Source organism: Hyaena hyaena, unplaced genomic scaffold (genome assembly GCF_003009895.1).
Source record: "Hyaena hyaena isolate Hyena2069 unplaced genomic scaffold, ASM300989v1 scaffold_1344, whole genome shotgun sequence".
In the NCBI taxonomy this organism is placed as follows: domain Eukaryota; kingdom Metazoa; phylum Chordata; class Mammalia; order Carnivora; family Hyaenidae; genus Hyaena; species Hyaena hyaena.
In genome coordinates this window covers 227,276-231,154 of record NW_024081980.1, presented here as the reverse complement: position 1 = coordinate 231,154, position 3,879 = coordinate 227,276, and the positions used below count along the sequence as shown (strand labels likewise).

The 3,879-nt window shown below is 33.2% G+C and overlaps 1 non-coding gene across 1 annotated transcript; it reads right to left on the bottom strand.

The window, feature by feature from the left end:
• Positions 1-2,734: 2,734 nt before the first annotated feature.
• Positions 2,735-2,898, bottom strand: LOC120225183. The gene has a single exon (XR_005526757.1). It is a non-coding gene; the product is annotated as a U1 spliceosomal RNA (small nuclear RNA).
• Between the last annotated feature and the right edge of the window lie 981 nt (positions 2,899-3,879).

The following is a 3,879-nucleotide window of genomic DNA, read 5'->3' as shown; positions in this document are numbered from 1 at the left end:
TAATTGTATATTTTCTCAGGCATCATTTACCACTTTTTGGATACATACCCTTTAAAAGTTATTTTAGCAAGGGGGTGCCTGGGTGGCTCAGTCTGTTAAGTGTGTCTGATCCTTGATTTTGGCTCAGGTCATGACTCAGGGTTTGTGGGTTCCAGCCCCATGTCAGGCTCTGTGCTGACAGTGTACAGCCTGCTTGGGCTTCTCTTTCCTCTGTCTCTGTCCCTTGACCGCTTGCTCTCCCTGTCTCTCTGTCAAAATAAATAAATAAACTTTAAAAACTTTTTTAAAGTTATTTTAGCAAACTCCATTATAGTAAATTGTTAGTTTCTTTTAGTATAAAATGTTATATTCCATTTTAATTCATGAATTAGTATTAGGCTGAGGTTATAGTGCGAAAATTTCCTTCTTTCTGAAAATTTGATATTATTCTACTGTCTTTTCACTTTCACTGTTGCTATAGACAATATTTGTATTGATTTGTTATTTTTTAAGGATAAACTGTCTATATAATTTGGATATTTTAATATAACTCTGATTTTAACATTCTGTAGTCTTACTATTATGTCGCTTACATTTTATTTTACTTATGCTGCTTAGTGTTTTTGAAACTATAAATTAAAATATATTATCATTTTTGGAAATATTTCACTTCAAATATTTTCTCTTTCACAGTCTCTCTTTTCTATTTTGGGACTCTGATGGCATATATATTCCATCCTCTATGTCTTTTAATTTTATTTCATATTTTCTACCTCTTTTACTTTTAAGTCTTAAGTTCTGAAAAAATGTCTTTGAACGTAAGTTCCAGTTCATTAATTCTTTATCTTTACACTTAAAATATCAAATTTGGGGGGCATTTGGGTGGCTCAGTCAGTTTAGCATCCAACTTTGGCTAGGGTCATGATCTCATGATCCATGGGTTTGAGTCCCACATCAGGCTCTGTGCTGACAGCTCAGAGACTGCATCCTGCTTTGGATTCTGTGTCTCCCTCTTTCTCTGCCCCTCCCTCACTTATGCTCTCTCTCTCAACAATAAATAAACATTAAAAAAAAATTTTAATGTCAATTTTTTTTACTCTTTCCTGCAAGGCTTATGGTTTTCTTAAATATGCCTTGTTTTTTCTAGTTGGATTCCACCTTCTAGATACTTACACAAAATATTTTTATATTTTCTACCCAATATTTCCATTACTTCATTTTGAATTAGCTCTAATCCTAGTTAAGCAGATAGTATATTAGAAGCTCAAATAGACCCTTTAAGTCCAACCTTAAGATCTCATTAATTCTAAATTGTTAACACCATATCATTTTTCTACATTTTTAAGATTTTTTAAAAAATAATAAATTTTGATATTCTTACGGTTCTTTTGTCATATTTAAAGATAAATTATCTAATATTCATAGATATATTAGCACTAGATTTAAAAATTCCCAACATTTTCCCAAAATTCCAAATTCCCCAATTTTTTCAAGTGAGACCTCTCACCATAAACTGGTGAAACTATTGACCCAGTTTTTTAATATTTAAACCATATAGTGTGTGTGTGTGTGTGTGTGTGTGTGTGTGTGTGTGTGTGCTGACAAATGGTCCCCCAGGCTAGAAGAACTCCTCACAGGACTCTCATACGTTAATAATCACAGATTTCACATTTTATAATGAAAGATACAAAGCAAAAGGAAATCAGCAAAAGGAAAATGCACATGGGACAAAATCCAGAGGAAACCAGGCACAATCTTGCAGAAGGCCTCTCCTATGGAGTCAGGCAGAATGTGCTTAATTCTTTCAGTAACCAGTTGTGGACAATAAATATGAAATGCTTTCTACCAGGGAAACTCACCAGAACTCAGTGTCTATAGAGTTTTTCCTTGAGGCCATTCATATAGGCACCCTTTGTCTAGCATGTACCACATTTCAAGACTCTCAGTAGGAAATAGGTATTCAGCAGAAAACCACTTTTTAAATAGAGTTTATGTACTCTGAGTCATTCTCATCATCCCAGGTATGATTTTTCCCATGATTGAAGCTTCTAGACATCTTTAATAAAAGGATAACTCTGCTAGCAGATCTTTTTCAAGATAGCAGTCACAGGTCTTCAGTGTTAACTATTTTCTGCACTTGTTTGTATGTGTATTCTATGTTCCTGCTTTAATTCCAGTGAGAAGAAAGAGAAAAGAAGAGAAGAGAATTTTCATGCATTCCCAAAGCATATTTACAAAACCATTGTGTGTATATATATATATATACACACACACATATATATACATATACACCCATATGTCCTCAGTTCTCTCTTAATACTCCAGATAGTTCTGTTTAAGACCAATTGCTCTGCTTGTGGGTCCTATTCCATCTACTCTCATTCCTCCCTCTCACTATTCTTAGCATAAGAACATCATAGAATATTGATATCTGAAATTCAAACAAAAATTCCTTATATTTAGTAAGTATAATAATAAGAATCCCATTGCCAAATCATCTTTAGATCATTAGAATAAATTCCACATGATTAAATATTCCTTTGCTAAAGGAGATTTTCTTACTTTTAAAGATTAATACTCAATCCCTTACAAAGGTAGCATTTGCATTATCTAATTACCTAATTGAAATATAATAAAATGATAATATTTCATACATACATATATGTTCATACATATTCCACTTAAACCCTTTAAAATGAAACAAAATTAAGTTCAAATCATGGCTCTGTGATCAAGTGATCAGATTTTTTTTAACAGGAAAACAAAGTGAACACAGTCCCCTGCTACCACAAATTATTCAGGCACGTTTCCCACATTTAGAGAAATCACAGGGTTCAGCACATTGAAAGTGCAATGGATAAGCCTTGCCCTTGAAAAACGACCTTCATGACCATGGTATCTCCTCTGCCAAGTATTTCTCTCCTTTTTAAAATTTATTTTATTTACTTTGAGAGAGGGTGGGCGGGGACGGGGAAGAGAGAGAGGGAGGGAGAGAATCCAAAGAAGGGTCTGCTCTATCAGTGCTGAGCCAGATGCAGGGCTCAATCCTATGAACTGTGAGTTCATGACCTGAGCCAAAATCAGGAGTTGGACACTAAGCGACCCAGGTGCCATAAGTCATCAGATCTCTTAGTCTGAAAAATTTATATTTAACTTTTTTAAACTTCAAATCTTATAACATGAAAATACTTTTTCATGAAAATTATTTTGTGTACACGTTTGTGAGTGTGTTTGTGAGTGAACATGCTTTCTCTAATATTGCTATAAAGCTTGGAGTATCATGTTTTGCCCTATATTTTCTTCCAATTCTTGCACATTTCCAAAAAAAAAGCATCTTTTGCAGCTAAAGAACGATGGAAAATAACACAGAAATATTAAAGTATTTAAATAGAAGTTTTTATTAAGGATTCTGCCCCTTGATATAGCATGATGTTCATTCAGCTTTTAGGAGTTAAGTTTGAAGAACATATGTGAACTCTGATTGAATCTCATTTTACCCCTGCTGACACTATGTGCTAGAGCTTTTCATTTTTATGAGCATCTGGGAAAACTATATGCCTACTGTCTTTTAATTCTTATGTATTATGTTTACTGTGAAGCACATTTTTAATATAGCCACCCTGCAGATAATGGGTATTAGACTACTTTTTCTCAGTTTATTCTTTGTCAGGAGCTTAGGCTCTGTTACAATTTCAACATGTGCTTTTAATAGCATCTGAAATTAAATAGATTAATTTAAAATCCAGGTTGAAAGCAGAGGTGCAATAAAATATTTATTTAGAAACAGCTTTTGTAGTTTTACAAAAAGCCTAAAATATCTACTTAGACACAGTTTCTTTATTTCTAAATTTTTATAAATGGAACTGAATTTAATCTATAAATCAATTTGAAGGAAACGGA